The sequence below is a fragment of the Manis javanica genome, chromosome 8, assembly GCF_040802235.1.
Source record: "Manis javanica isolate MJ-LG chromosome 8, MJ_LKY, whole genome shotgun sequence".
Taxonomy (NCBI): domain Eukaryota; kingdom Metazoa; phylum Chordata; class Mammalia; order Pholidota; family Manidae; genus Manis; species Manis javanica.
In genome coordinates, this window is record NC_133163.1 from 18,212,501 (window position 1) to 18,232,689 (window position 20,189).

Genomic DNA, 20,189 nt, shown 5'->3' on the forward strand with positions numbered 1-20,189 from the left:
TACTGTACAGTTCATTATAAATACCTTGAAATTTAATACCTCTTGAAACTTATGATCAAACTGAGGGCCTACATGGCTCTGAAGAAGCAGCTGTATGGAAATGGGTCTGCACAGCACTGGCTTTATTCTGGTTGGAAAGACAGCCAGAAAGGAATGTCATTCTTTTATAGATATTAGGAGTGGAGATGTGCCGTTAAGGGGAGGACTTTGTCCGAGTAGAATGAAAGGACATAGGGCTGGTATTTTGATAAATAAATCTGGTGATAAATATAGATTGGTAAATGTATAAATATATCATCTAAATATAGATGATAAATAAAGATACTAAATATAGCATTGGAAGTCAAAAGGTTATAGAAAAAAGTTGACATTAAGCCATAATTTCTTTTATCCTGTAAGCATAAAAATTCATTAATTAGATATGAATTATTAAAAACAGGTCCATCATCTAAATAAGAGAAGAGTTGTACTTCCCTGCAGGTAACATGTGCTCTATTTGAAGTTTCAGCATCCTTTACTGTTGTGTGAGCACATCTTTTAAATCATGTTTTTTTTTTAAGGATCACTGTTTGGGAGGTTACGGAGGGAATACACAGGGAGTCTCAGCCTTGTACCTTCTACCAAGGTATAAATCAAAAACCCAAACCGGAAGTTGACTCTTTAGTTGAAAGTAAATTCATCACAGTGGGCAGGTTTCATCAGTCACAAAACTCCACAAAAGTTGCTTAAAGGGTGAGTTTTTTTGTTTTGTTTTGTTTTCTTTACAATTCCCTTTGCTTCCCTTTTTGATCTCCACTTCCGTCTCCCAAATTCCTCTACCTTCTCTTTTGCCCCTTTCCTTCTCTCCTCTTTGTTGCTCTTGTGTCTCTCCCTTCTTCTCCCTGTCTCTCTCTCTCTCTCCTCATTTACTCTTTAAAAACAAATTATCACTGTTATTATTTAATGCAAAAGAGATCACTTATTCTTGGTTGGCCATGGTATTTTGGTGTTCATTAACATATTTGTGACTTCTGAGTATTCATGCCTGAAGCCTCATTTTAAGTCTACAAATTGTGCAGTAAAGATTTGTAACAGAGCTGTATTCTAGAATGGCAGCAAGCTTAGGAACACTGTTATTTTATTCTTTTTCTTGTCGTTGATGAAATGGTATCTTTCTTTTCAAAATGGTAGAACTTTCTCTTTTTTTTTGCCTTGATATGAATTCACCTGTAGCTAGAATCCACAGTAGAAGCTCTTCCACTACTTTTATGGGTATTCTGGGCTAATTTTAATATGTCTAATAGGTGAAAAACAATTGACAGGGAGAGAATTGTGGTTTTTACTAAGAAACAGAACTGAGTTTTTTTTCCTTTCATCCACTAGTTGCTGGCAACAACGTTGGGAGATACAATAGAGTTGGATGCAGCCAGTCACTCAACTCTACCTGAATATATTAGTACAGTACTAGATGGATCTTAAGACTCAATGATTAGGCCAGATTGAAGATTCTGAGGTTATTTAGAGTTCTGAGCCTAGGTGATAACATATGTGGTTTCATGTATGTGAATGCTTGTTGAATGTGTGAATGAACTTCTTGACTATTGATAATTTCTTCTAAAATAAACCACAACATACACAGGCAACTCTGCCTGCCCCCCGCCCCCCCACCACCCCTTTTGGGAATTCTTTTACTTACTCATAAACTTAGCAATACATTAAAACATTGTTTGTTGGCATCTGTCTAGAATCTGTTTTTGAGTTGGGGATGGGGTTCAAAATATTACCTGTTGAGAATTAGAAGAGCACCATGTAGTTTTTAATGGTTTTAAATCCTCTACATGCTTATGTGGACTGGCAGAGGCTTCATACTTATTAAATATTTAGAATGTATCTTCCACTCAAGTGACTGAATAACTCAGCTTACTAAACTATTTTCTTTATTATACAAATTTTTCACACCAACAAGGAAGGGATTAATGACAAGAGGTTATGCACTAAAATTTCTTAAGGGTGCAGTTCCAAATAATTTTGATACATGTGTTTGAAAATGGTTTAGTTTGAAAGTTTCAAAGTAGTTTTGGCTGCCCTTATGTAGGTAAAATGTACATGCCCACATACATACACACAAACTACAAATCATATAAAAAAAGACCCATACTATCTGCATTTTGCCAGTAGTAACAAGCACTTAATTTTTAAAACATTATTATTATGAAAGTGAGGGTCTATTCTTAAATGAAATGCTACTTAGAAATATTTCATTTGAAGGATTAAGTAACAAAAATTGAAGAGTACACTGCTTTATTCACTGACTTGAGAGTCTGATTTACCCATTTGGTGATGTGGTCTGGGAAAGAGGAAATGAAGGTAAATTTCAGGTGGAAGCTCCTTACTTCCTTTTGATATTTGAAATTCATAAGGTTAGGACTTATGAATATCCATACATGGCCACATCAGAGAATCTAAAAATGGTGAGAGTGAACTTTGATAACCATTACTGTCGAGAATCTCTTTGAAACAGAAAGGTAAAATCTAAGTTAGAAATCTATGAATTAGATCTCCAAGTTTAATATTGTAGAATTCCAAGTATGATGAGGTCTAAGTGTAATCTAGCCCAATCTGTTCATGTTCTTTGTGAAAAAAAAATGATATCTAGAGTAGATTCATGATAGCTCTACAGCCACAAGTCAAGTTACTAGAAGTGCTTGTCAATATCTGGCTGTCCATCTTTGTTAAGAAACTATACTTTAAAATGGAAAGAGTTCTGGAGGAGAGAAACCCTGACAAGCAATGGGCATAGCCTGCATTCGGGTTTTCTTTTTTTTTTTGAGAGGGCATCTCTAATATTTATTGATCAAATGGTTCTTAACAACAATAAAATTCTGTATAGGGGAGTCAATGCTCAATGGATAATCATTAATCCATCTCAAGCCTAATTCTTGTCAGTCTCCAATCTTCTGAAGCATAATGAACAAGTTCTTACATGGTGAACAAATTCTTACATAGTGAATAAGTTCTTACATGGTGAACAGTACAAGGGCAGTCATCACAGAAACTTTCGGTTTTGATCACGCATTATGAACTATAAACAATCAGGTCAAATATGAATATTCGTTTGATTTTTACACTTGATTTATATGTGGATCCCACATTTCTCTCCTTATTATTATTATTATTATTTTTATTTTTAATAAAATGCTGAAGTGGTAGGTAGATGCAAGATAAAGGTAGAAAACATAGTTTAGTGTTGTAAGAGAGCAATTGTAGATGATCAGGTGTGTGCCTGTAGACTATGTGTTAATCCAAGCTAGACAAGGGCATTAAAACAACCACGGATGCAGAAGATTTCTCTCAACACAGGGGGGTGGTGAGGTTCTAAGCTTCACCACTGTTGTTCCCCAATTTCTCACCTAATGGCCCCCCTGTGGCTCACCTAATGGCGACTGTGCCTGTCTTAGGTTGTTCCTCCCTTGAGGAATCTTACCCGTCTCTGGCTAACCAGTCATCTTCTGGGGCCATACAGGGAAATGTAAAGTTGGTAAGTGAGAGAGAAGCCATATTGTTTGAAAAGGTTAGCTTTTTACTTCTTTGCAGATTTATGACCTGTGGTTTCTATGCCCAACATTTGTCTGGAGGTATCTTTACCACTTGGAGGAATTATGATACTTGGTAAATTCGATATGAGGCACGAATTCTATTTAAGGGTTGTAATTAGAAAGGAAGAAGAAAAGCTATAGAGGGAGCAGATGGAAGAAAACATGGGAGGATTGATTATTTCTTTGACATATCTTCTTGTAGAGTAACTTAAGCATGTATAGGTTTTAAACTACTAATTAAATTGCACACACACATTAACATAATAGGAGTACAGTTACATAACCAAAGCAGGTCTATAATTATCAGCCATCTCCAGTGAAGCCAAGAAAACCAGTTAGGCACCCTAGGCCTTTGTGAAAATTTGTCTATGATATGATGGATATTGTCCAACTGTACTTGAACAGTCTGAGAGAAATCAGACAAATTAAAACAACCCATTCCTGGGAAGTGTTCACATCCCATATGTTCTTTTAACAGGAGATAGTCTGTAGTTGTAAGATTTTGGAGCGCTACAACTTGCACTTCTCCTAATTCTTGGTTGAGTTCCAACAGTACAGATCCAGTCAAATTTGTTGTTTTACTGTATGCACAGGCCAGCTTAGATATCTCCTTCTTCATTCCAATGGCAAGTCCAGGAACCGGTGGGATGGATGCAGCTACAACTGCAGCATTGCCTGGATCTTTGTTGAGGTATTTTGATGATCATCTTCTGGTATGACTCTTCCAGAAAGTGCTGATGTTGGAAGTACTTCTTCATATCATATCTTAGATAATTTTCTGGGTAGCTAAATTAGGCTTTGATCCTCTGTATAAACACAAACAGACCCTTTGCCCACACTTTGATATGCCCTTTATACCATTGTGTAGAACTCATTGGAGGTCACCACACAGGAACTGCCTTTTTTTCTTTTTTCAAGAGAAAGGAATATTATCAGAAAAGTGTACCTCCATAGCCGATCATCTGACACCCTTTAAGTGATCAAAATTAAGGATATTTAAAACATGCATTAATCGTTGATTTACAGTTAGTTTTATCCTATCAAGGAGTAATCCCCCTGCATTCGAGTTTTGACCACTGGAGATGCATCTGCTGCACAGCTAGTTCCTAAATTCAGTGAATAAAGCCTAAATTGAATAATAACAAAACTAGCCTTGAAATTCCCGCTCTATCATCCAGGATGTATGGTATGCATGAATAAATCCAATTTGGCCATCTTTCCTCCAGCATTGGAAAAGGCCATTGTTTCTTTGGTAAATATAGATGAATATAGTTATTGACTAGGATTTAAGTTTTCTTGTTGTTTCTAGTAACTAGTTTAGTTAAATGTAAATAACTTTTCCATGTAATGAGCGTCTTTTCCATAATAAGTTTGTGTGACCCTAAGTAATCAACCTCACATTGTTTAATTCCAGTCTTTGAATCTCAAAATTCAGTTAAAAAGGTAAATAAACTGGTCTTTAAGGGTCTTTTCAACAGTAGAAGATTATCGTGTTAAAAATATACTTATATTGACGTATTACTTAAAATGGCAAAGCTTTTCATAGTTTCTGGAGCTAGGACCTGTGATCCTTACCATTTCTGTATACCCCGTTATATATAGCACAGAATCTTATACATGGGAGCTTTGTGATAATTATTTGTTACATGATTAAGTATAAAGTTGATTTTATTTTTGAGTGGTGGTTGTTGAAGGTGGTTTAATTTTTTTCTTGATATCACTGTTTAGATCTTTATTTAAAGCATTTCCATTGCATTTGTACTTCTATTTAAATCCCTTCCCTGTAGAGTTCGTGAAAGCTAATTTTAGTTAAAAGATCTTAGTACACAAACACATACATATATACATTTATATGTAAACAGATATCTGCATATGATTATATAACAGATTCCTGCCAGGCTGTTTCTTTTCACATTAAAAGCAATTGATTAAGTGACCTCAAGTTCACCGTGGTATGGGTGTGATATAATTATAAATAAAATATAGGAATCAGAAGATAGATAATGATGGTTAGATGGCTTCCCACAGTGTCCATTACAACAGTGAAATGTAATTGTTCTGTGGAGTCCTAACTTTCTGTTACTCTTTTCCCCAAAGCAAAGCAAGCATAAACAAAAACAACTGAAAACCTGTTTTTCTCTTTTCAGAGTATCTTTTTAGAAAGACTGCTGCCTCAGATTGCTTCAAAACATGCCATTTTAGCAGCCACCCAGTGCCAGTGATACAGCACAAGCCATAGGCAGACTATGGCAAATAGAGCACTGGGTTGACTGCCACCGTCCCCATGAAAAGGCTCCACACATCCATTGTCACAGTGGATTACCAGCTGTTCTGTGTTGTTACTCAAAAGGACTTTATTTTCATATCCAGGGCACACCAAGGACTTTTGTGGGCTCCTTGGCACTTGGCCTAGATTTTACAGGATTCTAGGGCTGTGTTGAGTATTCGAAATGTTTTAAAGGTTCTCAATCAGGCAGCCAAACCACCAGGTTGAAAAACTGTAACTAGAAAATGCTAGTGCTTTCCAAGGCAGCTGACATGCAGGACAGCTGACTTTCAAAGTGTTGCTTTCATTAAGTTGCCTCCCACCCAGTGAAACTCAGTTTGAGTACTATTCCTCCGCTTGCCTAGGATCAAGCCTTCCTCACTGAGGTCTTACTAAATGGAGCCTGGTAAAATGACACCAGAGGGGTTCCCTTATTGCAGACCAGTTTGTTCCTTTAATGAGACTAAGCAAATCTTGGTGCTAATTTAGCAAATTCACATATTGCATACTGGTAATCTTACAATATTAATGGCCCCAAGAGGTACTGCTTTGCCCTCCATAGATCACACTCTTTACTCCTTTTACAGAATTATTCCTACTCTCCCCTTAGGTTTGCAAAACCCTTAGTGCATGCATCAAATTTTGCTGGGGCAGGGTGTTTAGAGGGAGAGGTGTAAGGCACTTTCACACACTGAAAATAAGCTGCAGATCTGTATGCCAGACTGCCATCTCTGCATAGAGGCTCTTCCCATGTGCTCTCTTTATCATTATATCCACATGAACTGAGTTTTCAAATATTCCTGATACATTTTGGCCAGAAATTAGAAAATAACACATTAAGCATACTTTTCTAAAAGAGGAATAAACAAGAAATCAATGCAAAAGAGAAGAGAGAGATACCTTAAAGCAATATTCCCTCTCAGCAGATGTTTATCTGAGTCAATAGATAAGCTAACTGCTTAGGAAAAAAAATGGTTTCTTTGAAAATAAGGGGAAAAGAGGAAGAATCCTTGGAGAGTGTGAATTTATAGAGAATGGGGGGAAAAGCATAAGATCCAGATGTGAACAATGAAAAAGAAATAACATAGTTTGCCATTGGATTAGAGGTGATTTTGAAACAAATCAGCAATTGAACCTTAAGAATGTGTTCAGCACCGGACTTGTTCTGGAATGGCAAACTGGGTAAAACACAGTTAGTGTTCTAGAAAATAAAGCTGACTCCTTTATTATCATTTAATTCTAGCTCATTTTATCATCTTCAGTGTTTCCTTTGGCACTTGACTTAATGTTGATGTTACCAAGTATCTGGGGAAAGGTCATAAACATCTTATGTGGAAGCAATCCCTTGAGTCCATATTGGACTTTCGGATTCTGTGGTGTCACCCAAATGCCACAGACTATGTACTTAGATTTTAAAAGCCGTGTGTATGTCTTCTTAAGAGGACTTTAGCCCCAAATGAGATGTATGTTGAGAAGTGGCAGCTACATCACGTACTTAAAAAATAAATTTTGTTTACATTAAAATTGTGATTTGCCATCCTTTTTCAACTGAGTTAACACTTTGTTTGGGCATCATATAGAGATACATGGTGGCAATGTCAGATGGCACTCATTGATAACAGCCTTTTACCCAGCATGATGTGGCCCTCTGAAATGAAAAGCGCTCCTTGTCCAGGAGCTGGGAGGGGGTCATGTAGCTAGAACATTTACATATTTTTAGTTTTCCAGAGAGACAATGCAAACTCTTGATCTTTTTCTAATTTGTTGGAAATTATTGCCATTTCTACCCACTGCATAGGGGATATCAGCAAAATGACCTCCTATTTGTCCTCTCCCTTACACCATCTCCCCTTAGTTCTTCCTTTTCATTTGCTTCTGTGATGAAAAAATGTTAACTCCTTGTTTTATATTTTTTTTGTAACCCTTTCATTAACTTCACAACCCTTCAGACCCAAGAAATTAATGTGTGGTGTGGAAATTTGGTCATGTGCTTGCTCTCCCCAATTTTTATTCAAATTGCCAAATGGGATTTGATGCCTAACCACCTAGAACACAAGCTGAGCAACAGGCCCATTGCAAACCAGAAGGACCAGCCCCAGGACAAAAATGATTCTCAGGCTTACAATTTGTAGTCAAGTGGGGAATTAAATGATGCCCCCACTAAGATTCAGAAAAATCAGTGTTCTGTGGTAAGATGCATCCTTCGCCCAGTTAGAATAGCTCCAAATGTTCAGAGAAAATTTCCCACTGCTACTACTGTGACAACACTATTCAAATAAAAAGAACAGCATTGTTTTCCCTTGGCTTTTAAAAACTTAAAATTTATCACTCCATGGCTGGCTGAGGTCCATATCCACCTTTTTCTTGAAGAAGAATATTTCATAAAATGCTTCACTGTATGTGCCAATACCAGAAGCACATGCACAGACGACCCAAGCCAGAAAGTTGGAGTCAAGTTTCTCCTTAAGAGAGAAAAAAGGAGATTGTGAACAATAGAAATAATGCACAAATCTCTGAAGGCCATTTGAAGATAGTCATCTAAACATGGGAATGTGCCATCCAGTAAGCATTCAAGAGGGCCAAGGAATAAATGATTCTGGCAATAAATTTTAATGTGAGAATGAATATGGAAGAGTCAATGCACAGAGGCAGAAGATTTCAAATGTAAACAGATTTATTTATGTAAACCATAAATCTGTTTTTTATTGATTTTAAAAGAAAATGTAAAATGTAAGCCTTCTTCATTGAGTAAATACATTGTGTTTTATTTTCAATTAAAAGGACTTTAAAAAAAATCAGGATTCTTCCTGTCATGGTATTGTGAGTGAATTACTTACCTTCTCTGTGACACTGTTTATCTGTAAAGTGAAATAAATAATGACTGCTTAGGAATGTAAACTAAGGTAAGCCACAAATTCAACCGAGTTAACAAAAATATCATAATTTCAGAATTCATCTATAGTGTCCGCTCCGGAGGTTGTCTCTTGATCCAGTGGAGCTGAACCAAGAAATCTTTTTCAGGATATCTCTGCTGGAATTTTTGGGGAAGACTGAATCTTTTCTCTCCATTGTATACCTCAGAGATTTAACCTTCACAGCCACCTGGGTCCTGTGCTTTCCCTTCACGCTCAGGAAACACCACAGCATCTGTATCTGGGAGGATACTCTGGGTTGCAAGATACAGAGATCCAACCCAACTGACCTTAAAAATAAAGGAATTAACTGATTTATGTGACTAAAAAGTCAAATGGCTTAATGGACTGCAAGTAAAGTTTGATCTGTAAGCTATTAGGGAGGCAGTGCTATTTCTTTGAAAATTTCTGACCTCTTTCCTACAATGTGGGTTTCATTCATAGTCCATTTCTTCTCATCAGAATTGCTTCAACAGTATTGAAGGATGTCCTCTAGGATACTGACACTGAAGCCTTCAGGACATTCATACTTGACTTGGGAATTTGAATCCCTGGACTCACCCTGTTCTTTTCACCTTTTTGTCCAGTGACATAGGACCACCATAACTATATCTCTAAGTTTTCCAAAAATGTTCACAAGTATCATATAAGCAGTCACATGTCAATGGCTTCTTATTTCTTATAAGCAGTTTATTGGGAATATTCAATGGAGATATTTTGTGCATCTCTGTTGCCAGATGACACCACGAACTCTCAGTGTTCTCTGTGCTACTGGAAATAGAGTCATTAGCCTCTTTAAATCTAATCACAATAGACAGCCAATTTCAGAAAATCCAGAAACAAGGCAGAAAACTCATCCTTAACATTTTTTCTCTAGAAACATTCCTGGTACCAACATCGGTGTTAGTGAGCGTTCTCTCAGGAGAAACAGAACCAATAGTAAAAATGAAACAAAACAAATATATAAATAAACCTATATGTACACATACCTATATATACACACATACATGCATATCATTTATATGTATATATACACATAGACATATATATAGTCATATATACATATAAAAATTTAATATAACTATATGTATATAGATACTGTGCATATACATATAAATATATATATACATATGGATGATATATAATATATAAATCATATATACAATATAAAATATGTATATAATATATAAATAATATAAATATACATGTGTATAAACATATATAGTCATACATATGTAGAGAGATATAATGTGTATCTGTGTATAGATATTTATACAAAAATCTGTATCCATGTATTTCCTATTCTGTTTCTCTTGAAAGCTCTGGCAAACACAGATTTTGGCATATATGCATATGTATGATGTATATGTGTACATACATACACATGATCATGTATATATCATACATACATAAATAAATTTATATATATATAGAAGGAAGTGGGTCATATGATTATGGAGGCTGAAGAGGCAGGAAAAAATTGACATCCAGCTCTCTTAGGCAGAGCAAATTCAAGATTCATGCACCCTTTTATTCTCATCACGTCCTCAGTGGATTGGAGGCTGCCCACTTACATTGGGGAGGGCCAACAGCTTTACCCAGTATACCAACCCAATGTTAAACTCTTCTGGAAATACCCTCACAGACACACCCAGAAATAATGTTTAACCAGATACCAGAGCATTCCATATCTTAGTTAAGTTGACACATAAAATTAACCATACAGCCACATATCATCATTTACAGCATCTAAAGAATATTTACTTCAAAATTTCCAGTAAGAATTCTGAAAACAACTTTGATTGAAACAGCATTGGTCATATATTCACTGATAAAATAATACCCTGGCTAATGAGATAGAGGTCCCAGCTGCTCTATCTTGAGCCATATTCTCCACTCCTGGATCCAGGAAGAGTCAGAATTCCTGAACCCAGAAAGACACTCAAGTAGGAATTGATTAGAATTCCCATTAAGTAATTCTGGACTATATGTATCAGAGCAACCCTGTGGCTGGCTGAACAGAAAAGAGAAAGGTAGATGAACTCTTTAAAAAATCTTCCTAAAAGCCTTGGAGAATAGTAATATAGTGAAGAATTACCATATTAAAACCTGAAAGAACTAGAGAACCCAAAGGTGTAAAATCAGCGCTCAGAACAACTTTTGACCGGATGTTTTTTGCTTATTGGGAATAAACAATTGAGAAACTGAACAGATTTTTCAGCAGGCTGGCATATTGAGAGAAAAGCTAAATTCCAGGGTTGTATACAATATACTATATATACTATATACTATATGTATACAATATACTGGATATACTATTCAGTTTCTGTTCAGTTGAGTCATCCTAAGTCTTGAAATTGTATTCAGATGGCTTTAAAATGGTAATGAATCCAGGCACCTAAAAGAAACACCATTATATATATCATTTTCTTATCACCGGCCAGAATTCAATCACATACCAAACATGATCTTTTGCTTACCCAAAAGTAAAATGAAATGGCTTTCAATGATATTCAAATGCTGGATTTGTGAAGAAAATGTGAATTGTAATCACAAGAAACATGAATCCATAGAAATAGGCTCAAAAGTACATATATGACATAAGGAATTAAAACAACTGCTATAAAATATGTTCAAGAATGTTTTAGAAAACAAACACAAAGAGAAGAAAAATAGAAATTATAAAAAAAGAAGCAAGTGGAATTTCTAGAATGAACACTAGAAAACACTGTTTTGGCATAAGAGTTTATTAGACACCATAGAAAAAAGTGAAATTGAAAAAAAGCTGAAATTCATCTAAATTAAAAAATGGTTGAAAAAATGGGAAGGTCTTCATTACTTGAAAGTTAATATCAAGTGGTCTAATATATTCATAACTGGAATTACAAAAGGAAAGAAAAAGATACAACAAAAAATACTTGTGTAAAATTTGTTTTCTAAATGCCATGAAAACTATAATTGTTCAGATCAAATAAGCACTATGAATCTTAATGAAAAGAAAAACAAAGAAAACACCACTAAAGTTATAAAAGTCAAATTGATGTAAACCAAAATAAAGAACTGTCTTGAGAAGCCAGAAGAAAATAGATAAATTATATGCAGGAAAACAAAGCTATGGCTTATTGATAACTTGTAAAAAAAAATTGCATGAAGGAAGACAATGGAAAAGCAAATTTCAAAATTAACCCATACTTAAGCATAAAGGTAAAAAGAAAAAAAGCATATTCAACCAAATAAATGCTAAGAGAATTATTCTATCTGATTTGCACTACAAGAGCTATAAAAAGAAGTTCTTCACGATGAAAGATGGAATCACATGAGATTCTGAAATTAAACAAAATAGGTATAAAGAGCAAGTGATACATGAGAATTTTTTGCTAGTTTGCCTGTTTTAATTTTTATAAAAAGAATGGACTGTATAAAGCAAACCTAGTAATGTATAAAGCAAAACTAGTAATTTATTGTTAAGATTATAAAATATAAAAATAAACTATAATAATAATACAAAAAGAAAGGAACATGGTAACATTTTTTAAATTAGACATAAAAATGCATTTTAAAAACCCTTGAGCAACCACACACACAGCTAAGAGAGTACTGAAGTAGAATGGAAAGGTACTAAAATAATTCAAAATAATACAGGAAAAGAAATTTTCAAAGGAACAACAGTACATAGTACTAAATATAAAGATGGTAGACTTTAACCCAAGCATATTTATAACAAATTTAAATGAATTAAAATATACATAGTAAAAACTGTCAGAATGGGTAAAAATTCAGGACCAAGCTCTATGCTGTCTACAATAGATAAAATATGTGAAATATTTATATTTTAAATGAAATCAGGCATACAGATTAGAAGTAAAATGATCAAACAGACATATCATGGAAAATATAATAATCAGATTGATGGAATAGCCATGTTTGTATCAAACAAAATTGGCTTCACAGTAAAGAATTTTACCAGAGATAAAGAACATAAATATAACAATGATAAAAGGATAAGTTCATGGAGAGTTAACACTGTGTATGTATCTAATAAAAGCAATTCAAGAGACATGAATTACAAGTACAGAACACAAAGAAGAAATAAATATTTTACTTTAGTTGGAGATGTTGAATTATGAGAACATGTGGATACAAAGTCAGTGTGAATTTTGAAGGTCTAAACAACATTATTCTTCCAGTTGACATCAATTTCTTTAGAGTACACCACACTAAACAACTGAAGAGCATACATATTCTTTATATGCTATAAAACAGTCACTAAATAAATCACATTCAAACCATTCATTGAGCATGTCTCAATAAATTTCAAACAATTTAAATTAAAAATGACTAGCAAAACATGAGAAAGTCCACAAATAAGCAGAAAGTAAATCCTTGGGCCAAAGAAGAAATCATAAATAAAATCAGAAAACATTTTGAAATGTTAAATAATGAAAACTCCAAAGGGCAAAATTTGCAAACTGCAACTAAAGCATTGCTTAGCTACAAGTGTATTACTTTATATGTTTATATTAGAAAGGAAGAAAAGTTCAAAATCAATAAGCTCTATCTTAAGAAGTTAAGAAAGAAAGCAAATCAAACACAAAATATATAGAAGATGGAAATAAAAATCAGAAAAGCAGAAATGTATATTAAAGAAATTAGGCTAATAATAAAGATCAATGGAACCAAAATCTGATTGTTTTTAAAAACCAATAAAATTATCAAGAAAAAGAGAGAGAGATGATTGTGAATATTGAGGTGGGCATTAAATAACAGGTAAACTGCTTATCCTACAGACATTATAAAGACGATAAGCATGTATCATGGACAATTCATAGCAATACATTTCACCACTTACGTGATGCGGATATATTTCTTAAAAGATACACATTATGAAAATTGACAGAAGAAGAAGTAATCTGAGTAGTCTAATAACATATAAATAATTGAAATTTATAATTAAACAGTTTCTGACAAATTCTAAACCGAGATGGGCGTTACTGGTAAACCCTATTAAATATTTAAGAAAGAAAGATTGCCTATCTCATGTCAGCTTTTTCAGAAAATAGAGGAGCAGGTAGCATTTTCAGTTCCATTTTATGAGATCAACATTACAGACAAAGGTGAGTACAGATACAAGAACCTTTTACAGAGTATCGGCATACAGCATACAGCAAAATGTAAAAGTAATTTGTGTCTATCCCCTGCCTCATCTGCCCCTCACCTGGTTCACAACTTGGGCAAGGGAGAGGTTAATGTGATTTATTGACTGCCTCGATTACAAGTAGAAAAAAAGAGGAAACAAAGAAGGTGGAGAAAGAGAGAGGGCAGGGAAAGGAAAGAGGAAGGGAAGAAAGAAAAAGGGATGTAGGGATCCAGGGAAGCATGAAGGACAGGAATAAAGAGGGAAGGACAAAAGCAAGTGGATAAACTCAAAGTGTTCCAATCACTTCAGATATACAACCACAAGAATCTATTTCAATTCCATTTGCATCTGAAGGGCTTTGTTTTAGTGCGGGCTCTCCATTAATGTGACTGAAATGCAACTCAGTCAGGCTGAAGCAAAACATTCCCCCCCAAGCAATAGATTTTATTTAAATCTGGAAAATTTGAGATATTCCAAAATTGTCATCAGGATTATGTCTCTCTCTTCAAACAAATTTATTTATGTTGGCTTTATTCTTAAACAAGCTTGCCAATTTTCTGTGAAAAGACCCCCAGAATCTCCAGAGGCTCGAGGTACTCATAGCACATGTGATCACAGAAGGAGAGAAAATCATTTCTAACGGCCACAGCGAATGCTGAAAAAGGGCTCTGACTTGTCATGTGTTTAGGTTCATGTACCCATTTCTGGGCCTTTCATAAATGTTACCAGGGACACACCTTTCATTGGCCCCCCGGACTACCTGCCCTCTTCTGAGTGATCAGGACCATGTCTTAATGATGCTATCTGAAGAGAAGTTTCTAGCGGAAAAAAAGTACCAGGCAGATCAACTATGAAAGATAAAAGTAAATGTCAGAGTTTCTTTCTTCCTTACATTTCTTTGTCAAAAATCTGTGGAGGGAATATTGGAAATGGAGTTAGAAGACCTGAGATTTAATCCTGCCTCCACCACAGGCCTGAAAGTATGTATTCTGTGAGCTAGTTTGTGCTCATTTCTCAAAAGGGATAAAATCAAAGTAATAAGTGACAGCAACTACATTTATTGAGTGCTTACTATGTGACAGACACATTTGCTGTAATTCACCCAACAAGTAGGATCAGCTTTCCACATATGATTATGTGGATCAAATGAGATAAATTAGATAAACTGTATATTATAGCAATGGTCACTTAGGAAGTATTTAGTGTGTCTTAGAGCTCATCATTATTTCTGCTCCATATGAGGATATTAAAGTTTTGATAAGAAAAGATGTCATTCCCTAGCTGATAATGCTTAATAAATGATAGTTAAATTTGAATTATTCAAGTATATATTAACAACTATTTTTTGAATGATAAATTATATTATGGCATGCTATTACAAAGAACTAAGCTAATGTATTTGTAAAGATTGTAACAGATTAGTAAAATAAATAAATTATTTTCTAAACTTTCATTTCATCAAGACTTTTATCAAAGCAATAAGCCCTATTTTAGAATAATCTTTATAAAAATTTTTCTGTTCATTTGAATGTGCCAACAGTATTTAAATAAAAACAACAAAAATTTAGCATATGTCTTTATATAACAAAAGGTACAAATGAAAAAAACGGACAACTTACAAATGACATTAAGTAGAATGAAAAGAAAATAACCGCAAATGAAATTATGTTGCCCTTGGATAAATGTTTATAAGAGGAAATTGGTTATAATTCTATTCAAATCCTGTTGGATTATCAAAAAGTAAAAAACATAGTTGTATTATAGTGAGATTGAAGTAGGCATAGATTGAGTGTGGCCACATAAATTAGGCTGACATTTTAAGAATGTATTTCAAGGACAATGGGAAGACATTGGAGCATTTGACATGATCACATTTGCATTTTCAGAAGGTTTATCTTCAACAGTGTGAAGAATGAATTGGAGGAAGGCAGTGTTAAAAGCAATTATTTCAAATCACTTGGCTGTTGTCAATGAGTCAAATGATTTTAGCATGAACTTAGGTGGGTTTGGAAGGTCTGAACAGACTTGGTAAGTACTGGTAAAAAGAAAAAGATTCACAGACACATGTATTTCAGATCTAGTTAGGTCTGTTTGGTGATTTATGAATCAGGAAGCATTTAGCCTAGAAAACAGAGGAACTTCAAAGAGTTGTATGAAGCCAGAGGGTTTTATGCAACAAAGTGAGCAGGAACAAGGAAGTTACGGTTGGCAAACACTGATTGGTTAAAGCAGGGTTGCTTTCCTTAAATGGAACAGAGGGAAGTTTTGAATCAAGTGTACGAAAAACTAAAATTGAGCTGATGTATTCTGATTGATTCACTTTAGGTTCTGATTTCCTAACATTGAGGTATTTATAGACTTAAGTTTTAGTTTGCTTACATAGACTGCTAAGGTAAGGGCACCTATGTCTGTTGGTCTCCTGGTTTAATTTAACAATACTTAGAAACATTTGTTAATTGTTGGACATAGAGGTGAGTGAGAAAGAGTATCTAGAGGCATTCTCAGGCCTCTAACTTGTTTAACTGGGTGTATTGATAATACTGTTTCCTAAGACAGAAAACAATGGCAGATGAGGTTTAATGCATATTAATGAAGAATCTAATATTACATATGTTTTGTTTGAAATTTAAAATGAAAGGGTTAATTAAAAGTTGGCTATATAATTCTAGAACTCTGGATATTAATCTAAACAAAGATTAAGATTTGGGAGATAAATGCAAAATAACACCAGGATGGTGGGTGAACTCTCCCCAGGCATAAAGTAAAGCTTGATAAGAGGCATAAACTTTAGAAAGAATCTTTAGAATTTCTACCATTCAATATTATATAAACCATGGTTTCCCTTTGGGAAGAAATGATGATGAAGCAGTAGAAAAAGCTCTTGTTAGAAAACAGCATCCCAGGGTCATGATCCCATTTTTTATTTGTCACCAACATTTGTATATACAGGGTAATCTGTTAAATTTTCTATGTCTTAGTTTCATTATATGTAAAATTAAAATGAAAACATATTAGTGTTTCTGAACAGAGTCATTCTTTTAGAAATGTGGATTATTGGAATCATTCCTGATCAATTGAATTACAGTCTTTACCAAAGAGATCCAGAAATTTATAGTTTTAAGAAACACTCTGAGTGAACACATGTGTACTACATAATTTCTATAGATCCTCTCAAGGTAAAAGTTCTGTGATTCTATGAAAATATGCAAAAAGCCATGGACAGTACAAAATAAAGAAAAAAAAAGATGATAAATTCATTCTAAAGGACAGGTTTGAATGTGGGGCTGATTTAAACATCCTTTGTTTTTCTTTTATTCACCTTTAGATTTGCATCAGAACTTGAAACCACATGTCTTAAACCTGAATGACATTTAGAGTCTTAGATGGTATGCCCACTCTGGGAACTAAACTTATAAGGTGACTAATTGGCTGACTTAAATCCTTGATTATAGGAATTCCTCTATAGTTACTAGTTGAGATTCATGAATTTTCTTTCATTTTCCTTAGGATGTTTTCTTAATAGGATATATTCCCAGTTTATCCAAGATAACATTTTTAATTCCTTACTATGTTTCAGCCAAAAAATCCTTAAGAATAAGGAATAAGTAGAGATACGCAAAGAACAAAACAAGCTATCATCATGGATTTGGAAAGTTAATTGATTTGGGGCTCTTTATGTATTGAATGCATATCATTTTCCTATTAACAGTTCTATAAACAGTAGGCAAAATTTCATATAAATGTGAATTGCAGACATTGTCTTAATTGATTCTTTGAAGCAGTAGCTGTCCTTCTGGTGCAAAGCTTTGTCTTTTTTATTTTAATAATCTAGAAGTATTTTTTATTTTATTAATTCATGCAGATACACACTGAGGGCCAATTTTATGTCAGACATAACATTAGACAGTGAAAACAGCAAGGAAAAAGGGAAACATTTTGCAACCTTTATGAAGTTTATTAAATTAAGGCCGAGGTATTCCTTGCATGCCATATTGAAAACAAATGGTGAAATTTCCTGTCTCAGCCATGAGAGATTTATTATTATTGAATTATCCCATGTGCCATATACTAGAAAAGTAGACAAGATTTTCAGGCATTATACAAAGGCAGAACAGGACTATTATTCCTAGAAGAAGGAAAACACATTGTGATGTCTACAATCACCCTGACTCTCTGCCTGAAAGCACTTATTAGACTACACTAGAAGGAAAGAAATCCTCAAGTAGAATATATCAGTCATGCTTAGAGACTTTGGAGGTCAAGGAAGCAATGGTGGCTTGAATTTTTAGACCCAAGTACTGTAGAAGGTGGAGCTATGTAAAGAGATTCAGAAGTATACGTAGGTGTTCCCTTGAGTGTCTACAGATATACACAGAATTGGAAAAATTTAAAAGGTTAAATAATTCAAGAACTCACACAGAACTGGAAAAATATTGATTTCCATCTATCCAGAGTTGTGAGGTCTTGCTGATCAGTTAGTGCTATTAGTTGAATTCCCCAGAAGAACATCCTTTTAAAAAGGCCATTCAGCTCCAGAATAAATGGTACTTATTGCTGCTATACTCAGGCTTAATAATAAATCCTGAAAGGATCATGTTGATCTATAAGAAACACAAAGCCTTTGTAAAAACAGACTTCAACTCCTTATTAAAACAGACATAGAAATCCAAACACAAAAATGTAACATTCACAGTGCCCTTCATTCAAAAGAATGTGACAAATGAAGAAGCAAAAAGTTAGAACCACAGCAAAGAGAAATATCCATTTATTGAAATAGAATCAGATATGATAGATATGACAGAATAAGAAGAAAAAGACCTTTAAAAAGTCTCTTATAAATATTATAAATATGCTGAAGGATTTAAAGCATATAATAAATGAACATAATAGAAAGGAAAATAAAAGATATAGAAAAGAACCATATTGAACTTTCAGAGAAAGAAAAAGTCTGAAATGAAAAATCTGCTGAATGAGATTAATGGCATGTTGAAAATACAGCAGAAAAAATAATCAGTGAGCTTGAAGACATAGCAATAAAAAATTATCCAAAGTGAGGCACAAAGAGAAAATCACTAAAAGATAATGAACATCTCAATGGATCTGTAGTACAAAATCCAAGGGTCAAAGATGCAGATAATTTGAGTCACAGGAAGAGAAAAGAGTGAGGACAGAAAAATTTTTAAAAAATAATGGTTGAAAGCTTTCCAATCGGATATGTGATAAGCTCTCTTCATCTAAAAAGTTCAATAAACACCAAGCAAGGCAAAAATATAGAAAACATCCCAAGACATCAAAACCAAATTATTGAAAACAAAAATCTTGAGGAGAGCAGCCTTGAAAAAGACTGACACATTACCTAAATAAAAAAAAGTAATTTTCACCAGAAGCTATAAATCAGACAAAAATAAAAGATCTTTAAAGTGCTTAAAGTTTTTTTCTTGTCCATGATTCTGATGTCAAATTCAACATATCATCACCATGCCAATATTTGGAAGTTGTCCCCCAATGTTTTCTTCTAACAGTGCTATAGTTTCACTTTCTATGTATGTTTTTAGCCCATTTTGAGTTGATTTTTGAGCATGGTACAAGATAAAGGCCCAACTTCACTATTTTGCTTGTGGTTATCCAGTTTTCTAAATATTGTTTATTGGAGAGACTGTCCTTTCTATGTTGTATATTTCTAGCACCTTTGTCAAAGATCACTTGACCATATATTCCTGGGTTTATTTCTGGGCTCTTGATTCTATTCCTTTGGTCTATATGTCTACCTTTATGTCAATACCATACTCTTTTGATTACTGTAGCTTTGTAATATGTTTTGAAACAAGGATGTGTGAAGCCTACAGCTCTGTTCTTCTTTCTGAAGATTATTTTAGCTACTTGGGGTCTTTTGTGGCTCTCTGTATTTTAGGATTGTTTCTTTCTAGTTGTGTAGAAAATGCCAGTGAAATATTGATAGGGATTGTACTGAATATTTAGTTTGCTTTGGATAAAATGACTATTTTAACAATACATGAACCACAGTGTGTCTTTCCATTTATTTTTATTTAATTTTTTTGGCAATATTTTGCATTTTTCAGTGTAAAAGTGCCAAAAGAAACAACAAAGTAAAAAGTCAACTTAAAAAATGGGAGGAAGATAGAGGCGGAGCCAACATGGCGGCATGAGTAGGACAGTGGGAATCTCCTCCCAAAAACATATATATTTTTGAAAATACAACAAATAAAACTAATCCTAAAAGAGACCAGAAGACACAGGACAACAGCCAGACTATATCCACGTGTGCGAGAACCCAGCAC